The sequence below is a fragment of the Pogoniulus pusillus genome, chromosome 33, assembly GCF_015220805.1.
Source record: "Pogoniulus pusillus isolate bPogPus1 chromosome 33, bPogPus1.pri, whole genome shotgun sequence".
Taxonomy (NCBI): Eukaryota; Metazoa; Chordata; class Aves; order Piciformes; family Lybiidae; genus Pogoniulus; species Pogoniulus pusillus.
In genome coordinates, this window is record NC_087296.1 from 4186163 (window position 1) to 4194409 (window position 8247).

Below are 8247 nucleotides of genomic sequence, written 5' to 3' on the forward strand. Positions count from 1 at the left end.
ATTCCTTTTGCTTCTGTGTAGCAATTTTAGGGTCAGCTTGACCTCCTTTCCCCAACACCAAGAGTTGTATGTGCTTAGGTACATGCACGCAGGCATACCCCATCAAAAATCATTTCAGCGTCAGTCTGAATAGCATGAACCAAAAGTTTGGCATCCCCACTACAGTGAAAGCTGACTGCCACCTATGGGTAAGAGTTCACGGTAACATATTTAGAGTTTTTAATATTATTCCTTGTAATTAATTCCATTTCTAATTACCTAGCAGGGCAGAGTTTTCATTCATTTGCTATATATTTTGTCCACAACAACTGCTGCTCATCCTCCGAAAGCTGGGTATTAAAACCAACTCCCTCACAAAGCTTTTGGACGAGTGAAAAAAAGGAGGAAGGGCAAAAAAAGAGAAGAGATTCTTATTTTTCTTATTCTGAATATGAAACAGAGAAAAATTCTCCACTTTACCATGCAAAGAAAAGAGACTGAATGCTACCCAGCTAGGTACATAGTAGAGAACATTGTATTTAAGGATGATTATCATGTTAAGTTTAGCCATCTGAAGGCTTTAACGTTTTTGCTTACTGCTTTCTTTTCCTAAGCACATACTAAATAGCTTAGCTACGTAGTCTCATGGACGAGTGTATGCAATCAGTGTGCCACAGGAATTCTACATCCCAAATTTTTCCTTTATTTCAGAGTGAAATGGAAGCTAAATGGAGGAAGGGAGGCAACAGACAAATGTGTGGCTTGATTATGTAAGCCTCAATTTTTCTGATCATCAGTCTGCGGAGCATTCACTTCCCAAACTCCAAACGAAATATAGACTGAAAAAGCTAAATGTTGGATCTAAAATATTGGTATTTTCCAACTCACCTTTTGGGTAGTTAAAAGCAAACAGGCTGACAACTCTGCCTTTCTGACAATGAGAGAGGAAAAAAAATGCTGGATTACAGCTGCTGTGCTGCAGTGAGCTGTGTTAAAATGGACACCACTACCTATTTTCTCAGAAATCCCACAAGTTAGACGAGGTGGAAGTCCAGCAAGTTAAGGCATGGATTTCAGTTTGGGGGGGAGAAAAAAAAATGAATCACTTACTCCAGGAAACAGAAGGTAATTGTAGCCATTGCATTTCTCCCTTTTCAGGGCTCACCTTTGAAAAAGGCGAGCCAGAAAAGAGCTTGCAAAAAGGAAAAATATATCAGCACAGATCTCAACCAACACAAACTAAGAGCCAGTCTGGTACTCATTTATTTTTAAACCTCCTTTTAAATATAATCTTAGTCCTGGGCCTTCTCATTCCTATCCTACTTCCCTAAAGATGATGATCAGTCTGCCTAAAAAAACTGAAACAAATATTGCACTAATGCCCACCTCGTGCATTTTCACTGAGATTTATTGCTAGACTTAAGTTACAAGCTTAGAAAATAAGTGTCAAAGCAGTTAGTAAATGCCAGGTAAGTAGCAGAGGTTATCACAGCAGCACTTCATGCTCGCTCTCCGACAGCATCGGTACCCTTTATAATGACCGTCATCCAGGCGTCCATGGTGAAAATTCTGTGCTCCACAGACAAAAGGCATCTTGGAGCTAAAGTAACTCTACTCCACAGCAAGATATTCATGGTTCATTTTCCTTTTTACTTCTGAACTGACATATTATTGACACTGCAAAAGCGGCGTTCTCCAATTTACTTCCCTGAACCCATTTTGGCTACTGAATCGAGCTGGCGACTGCTTGGTAACATTTCCCTGTATTTTCAAACCATAGTTTCCCCTTAACCCACTTAAGCCTCCTTGAAAGGTAGCTTCATAGCAGGCAAAAATTATTCCTTATCGTGTTTGATGAATCCAGCTTAAAACACAACTGTACAAACATCTGTGACAAATGACTCCTCTCGGTCATTCTGCTCTTGCTTATTTAATCTCCCGTCGGAGCAGTTTTGTAGGTACAATGTTTTACACTGCAGACCTCCTCCCACTAACCTACTGCTTGCAAGATGAATATTTTTTTGTTCATGTGTCATACCAAAAAATGAGCAAAATTCAGCTCAACTTTGAAAAATAATTAGGACCAGGAAAAGGGGAATAAACAAGCGAGAGCTCCTGATTTACAAGGGCAGCAAAAAGGTACAGAAATGTCCAAATGCAATAGCCCAACTATCAGATCTATTAACAGACCATGAAGTAAACCCTTCCTTTTCTGGTGAGACATGACTGAATTACTATTTGCATGCTTCTACTCCAACTTTTCCTTATATAGTCACTATTATTAATTTCAAGGTATCCCCATTTCAGCATCTCTAAACCCAAGGCCTTGTTAAAGCACAGGGTACCAGGAACGATCTCCGTCTTACTGCAAAACCCAGACAGGTTTCTCCTGATTTTTTTTTTTCCACCCTCCCCAAAATGTTTTCTATGATAAAGGTAAAACAAAACAAACAAACCACAAACCAGACAATGCAGCTCATTCTCTGAAATCCCTGTTGTTAATTTTATGCCTTTGTGAGAAGAAAAATTGCACTTCCTAAGCGAAGAAATACAGCACATTGTCATAGCTTAAAAAAGAAAGGATTCTTTCTGTCCTATATAGATGTCTCATCAATTTCACCTGAATGCTGCTCGTGCTGGGCAACACAGATTTCACTTTAAATAACAGTGCTTAATGCTGATATGGATTTTTTTTTGGGTTACCTAATAGCTCTGCTGCATTGGTCATGGATTTTTAAGTACGCTACAGGCTATTTTTTTTTCGGTGCTTCGTTATGAGCCTGCATTTTCCCACAGCCATTGCAAATGTTACTGCATTCTGGGCTGTGCCACTGTGTTCTAACACTGGAGAAGTGCAGGCACTCATAACAACAATGAACAGGAAAAAAACAACCCTCACAACAGTGTACTTTGTGATATACTGGGATGAACGGGGTCTTCCTTCTAAGGGGGGGATACTGTTTGTTCATAATCATTTATGGTTGAGAAAGGGAGAGACGCACCTGGAGCTGACTCACTGTACGTGCCAGAAATGCAAGGAGCTTCCCAAAAAGTCTGCAGTTACCTTGTTGGTTTGTTTTTTTTTAAGTAACCATGCAGAGTTGACAGCTATTAACAGTAGCAAGGACTTGCATAACGAGGACTTGAAGGAAGGCTTAGTACTATCCATGCCAGAGTGATTTAAAGAGAATGAAAGCACGTATTCCTTTATGATGCATTATGTAACACCACAGAGGGCAATCTGAGGCACTCACAAAAATAGGGGACCCACATTTGATCTCCTATTTGCTATTTATCACACAAATATTAGGAGTGGTTATAGCTTAAGGCTTCTGAAACACCTAAGTGAGGAACGTTACTCGGTACAAGTGAGTTTGAGATGTTTTAGATGATGCATTTTATGTTTTGTGTATCCTTAGGAGAATGTAATAGGTCCTATAATTCATTTTCTTCAAACTTCTGCAAGGCTTGCAACCTCAGATAGAATAAAATTGTCAAAATCACTGATAGCTGGACCTTCTGGTTCACATTAGTGTGAAGAGAAAACTGCTGTTGAGCTGACACATTGATAGATTACGAGTTCTGCTGAAGAATAGCTAAAAATGGTGATTCAATCTTCTTGTTACTACATAAGAAAAAAACTAACAGAAGTGGAGATGTTACTCATGATATCATGTCTCATATCAAAATCCTAAAGGGTTCTGGTGCATCAAACAGTCCTTTTCTGAGAACTTCTGGATTTAAGAAACACCAGAGTAAGGAAATGAAACTAAACCGGCCTACTAAAAAAAGCCAAGCAAATCAGGTGAGCTTGTGCCCTAAATTTATTTAAGTATGAAAATACAGACCAGATTTGAAAAATACTGTCTTTTAAGGGGAGCTTTTCTTCCTCCTTTCTTTTTTTTCTCCTCCCCCCCCAACAGAAATGCTGGTCTTGTAATGATGAAATGGAGAGCTAGGAGGATTATGAAACACAAGTAACATGAAGGGCAAATCTGACTGAGGGGGTGAGTATTATTCCTATGATTTAAAACTTAGCTGGGTTAGTTCCTTAACTAACTTAAACCAGTAAAGCTCCCCTGAACCCAAAAGGTGATAGAGATTCAGCCAAGAGGTAACTGTACATAGCAGAAAGTGATGGTCCACGTTATCTTAGGACAGTAAATATCAACATGCTTTCTAAATCGCTCCTTCACCTTTAGCTAGGCAAGCCAGAACTTTTAAAAGAGGCACCTTAAGTACTTCTGATATTCTACCCCTGGTCCTCTGCTGATCTGAATCTTGCACGGTCATTTACAGCGAAGCGAAGTCAGATTTAAACACTGACTTCAGTCCCTCGGTGCATCATACTTCCCTGTGCTGCTGCTGCTGCAAATCACCACGGAAAGCTCAAGATGGAGGGAACGGGGCCTTGGTGGCTTGTGCCTTCCTCCCACGGACATCAGCAAATGCTCCCAGTGCTTCTGATTCATCCAAGGAATTCTGCAACGACAAGGGGAAACAAAGCTTCACAGTCCTCATCCTTCATCGAGACGAGTAACAGGTAAGGAAAAGGAGGAAACAGAAACCTAAGGGGGGGAGGATTCGTTACAGGCTGCCCTCACCCAAAAAGGCAAAGAAACCTTGGCATAAACTTCATCACATCACACGGACACACACAGACAGGCACCTCGCACCTCTGGTAACTGGGCTGCTGGTTCCAGGGAAGGATACAGTATTCCTTGGATTTTTATTTTCACTTTCATCAGGACCTCTACACTATGTATTTGCAGCTTCTCTTACAGTCATTTATGTTTCACTTTGCAGAGGATATTTTTAATCTTAAAAAAACCCAAATCTGCCCAGCAAAACAGTGATTTAAGTTTTGATCTTAATTTGAGGATGAACGGGGAAGAGGGGAAGCAAAGCAGCAAGGCAGAAAGTTCATCACCTTGCTCCAAAATGTAGGCAGAGGTAGAAACTGAGATCAAATCCAAGAAATATCTCAGCTCTGTTCTGTGTTTTGCCTCCAGTTCTTGCACACATATTTGCCTTTTTGAGCGTGCACACCGACATCTTTATTATTTTCATGCAGCCTACTACCACATTATGGGGCAGGGAGAGAAACAAATCAGAAATGTTTGCAGGGTGTGCAGCAGTAAACAGCAACCACGTAGAAACGGTCTAAAGCAACGCTATTCTGGCTCGGCAGCAAAGTCGTTTTGTACCTTCTCCTTGCAAGCTTTTCAGCTTGATAACCAGTGAAACGAGTTCAATTTTCCGAGTTGTGAACGTAACCGATTTTTGCTTGCTCTCCACAAAGCTACGCAGCTCTTACATAGAAGAGCTCTGGCAGAGGAAAGTCTGCTTTTAGGACAGGCCCCGCAGTGCCAGGCTGCGGCATGGCAGGGCCAGTGCCAGGTAATTCTGGCGGGGCAGCGCCTGGCGATGCGCGGCCCAGCAGGTGCCCAGCCCGCCTTACGTAAGGGTTTCATCTGCGCCAGGCTACACCTCGCCACCGCACAAGGCACCGGAGAAGAGGCTGTTCCATCTCCCCGTGCAGTGCCAGTCCCTGTGCCAAGCCAAACATCCGCATTCTCGTATTATTTTTTATTTCATTCTATTTATTTCCTCTCCCAACAGCACATCTACACAGTGGTGTTTACCTATTCGCTCGAGCAGTGGCTGCCATGCAACCTATCTGGGCGGCCGGCTGCAGAGCCGACGTTGACCGGAGCGTTGCCGAAGAGGAAAACCCCGGACCCTCTTCGGCGCCGGGCGCGCTGCGGGCCGGCTCCTGGCGAGAGCTCTCCCTCGGCGGCGGCGGCGGCGGCGGGGCGGCTCCGCTCTGCGGCCAGCGGCGGGCAGCGTCCATTGCAGCTCGGCGGGGAGCCCGAACATCCAGCGGCTCCGGCAGCCCGCGGAGGCAGCCGGCCCCTCTCCATCTCCTTCCCCCCACCTCTCCTCTATCACCGCTGCCAGGTGCGTTTATTTCTCATCCTGTCCTCTTCCCACAAACCCGCCGTCTGTGGCCGCCGAGCCCCAGCAGCCTGCCTACTCTCCCCGGTCGCCACCGAAAGACCCCTCTCTCTCTGTCTCTCTCCCTCTCTCTCAGCTCTCCCCAAGCAAGCAGCTCGGCGGAGCTGTCCTCCGCCCGATGCTCGTCCAGCATTTCACCACCCCGAGAATTCTGCAGCCCTTAAAACAAAGGCGGAAACTGCCACTTTCCACACTCCCTTCCCTCCCCGTGCCGGCACGGCGGCTGGCCACAGGGGCTCGCCTAAGCTGGGATAAAAGCCAAGGGGGGGTAAGAAAAGCAAACCCAGCCCGCCAGCCCCACCGCCGAGCCCCGTCCGCGGCCGGCGGGCGCAGCGCAGCCCAGCGCACCTGACAGCCCGCCGCGCCGCGCTGTATTTCCCTCCCTTAGCGACAGGGGAGGGGCGCGGCGCCGGCAGCGCCGCCATTGGCGGAGGCGAGCGGCGCAGCGCGGCGATAGGCTGGCGCCGCCGCCAATGGGGCGCGCTGTATCCGGGAGGCAGGGGGCCGTGGAGCTATTTAAATCCAGCTCGGTGATGTCAGCGGGGGTGGCGGTTGGCGCTGAGGCGGGCGGGGGGAGAGGGGCGGTTGGTGCTGAGGCGAGCGCCGTGGACGCGCCTGTCAGGCCGCGTTAGTCACAGGGCAGTCGTTGCCACCGAGGGGAGGGGAGCAGGAGTGGTCCGTCGCACCTGCGTGTCCTGCCGAGACAGCCCTGGAGTCCGGCAGCGGCGCTAGCTCGGAGCAGGACGCTTGTCCTGGCGGTGGTGCTGGAATATGTGAGTTGATTCGGGGCGTTGGCATGGCGCAGGCTGAGGCCGAGCGCGATCAGTAGGCTCGCTGCTTGCGCCGAGTTTCATGCTAAGCCATCTCCTACAGCAAAGGCAAAAGGGCTGCTGTGCGCATTATGAATACTTCTGCAACTGTTGAGGGGGAGGAGTTACCTCGCAGTACCTCTGTGCGCTGCTCTGATTCTCCTCCAGTGCCTCCTTATGGCCTCAGAGATGCTGCAAAGGCAGCAAGCGCGTTGAGTTTCACCAGAAAAGCACTCCTTACACCTTGGTGTGCCAGGCTTGCCTGGTTTGGGTTCTGCGGGACTGCCACAGGTGGGAAATCTCCATCTGATGCTGCTGATAAAGGCGAATGTTTGGGCCATGAAGCATACCAGTAGTAGGTAAAGCCACCTGGCCAGTCGTCCTTTTGCATTCTGGACATGGCAGATCTCGTTCTGTAGGAGGACTTAAGGGATGCTGAAACTTGATAGATGCTTCTGGCCTCAAGTGATGTGTTTTGCCTTTCCAGCAGTCACAGATGGAGGTGAAGTAGTGTGATGTTGAAATAAGCAAAACCAGATCCAAATGCATTGGTCTATCTTGGCAAAAAAATGTCTTGTAATTTGTTCTGTGCTTCAATATGATGGACACCTGTCTTGGAGCTCATCTTCTTTAGCCTAGTAAAAGCTGGAAGGTGAGATTCAAGTAGACTTGTTTGACCTGAGACATGTAACCATTCTGCCTGCAGCGTGGTGCCAAATACCCTGACTGTTGCACAGCTCCTTCCCTGTTCTGTGACAAGGTGACCAAAACACAGGCATCTCTCCTCCTGCAGCAGTGTGTCGCTTGTGATGAGAGCACACGTCAGCAGCAGGTAACAGCCTGCAAGCTGTTCTCACTTTGCCCATGGATGTGTGCTATGACACAGGTTTTGGCCTGTAACTACAGGCATTTTGGTTGCCTAGCTTTGTGGCTGCAGAAAGGTGCGGTGTGGTATTCTGTGGAAGGTGTTGCTTAATAGTAGTGCTGGGGTGTGGAGAGCTGAACATTCTTGGTACCAGAGAAGATTTATCATGAAACTGAGGCTGAAAACCAGGAGGGAGGAGTTTGCTGATGGTCTGAGCAGCCTCCCAAAGAGAACAGTGAGAGCAAACAGCCTGTGGTGTTGAATGGTACAGCCTCATAAAGTCACAGTCACAATTAGTATGAGAGAGCAGGTTTGACCTAGGACTCAGCAATTAAAGCCATGATGGGGAGCTGGCACCCCCAAGGATGAAAAGCCCTTACTGTAAAGTGTGAAGGAGCTGTTGCTGAAATGATGTTTCTTCACTGTGGCAGGATGTGGCAACAGAGGTAGGAGACAGTAGAGGAAGGCTGGCCATGGAAGTGGCTTGTGTGAGAGGAGGTCTATCATAAAATGAGCTTCTCAAAGTGAATCTCATGTTCTTTTAAAGACAGATGGAAGGATGTGAGAGTCCATTTC

The 8247-nt window shown here is 46.8% G+C and overlaps 1 long non-coding RNA gene across 1 annotated transcript; it reads right to left on the reverse strand.

The window, feature by feature from the left end:
* Positions 1 to 3788: 3788 nt before the first annotated feature.
* On the reverse strand, positions 3789 to 6859 carry LOC135189545 (uncharacterized). Its single transcript, XR_010308132.1, has 2 exons — positions 6684 to 6859; positions 3789 to 4461 (listed from the first exon to the last, which is right to left on the reverse strand). It is a non-coding gene; the product is annotated as an uncharacterized LOC135189545 (long non-coding RNA).
* Between the last annotated feature and the right edge of the window lie 1388 nt (positions 6860 to 8247).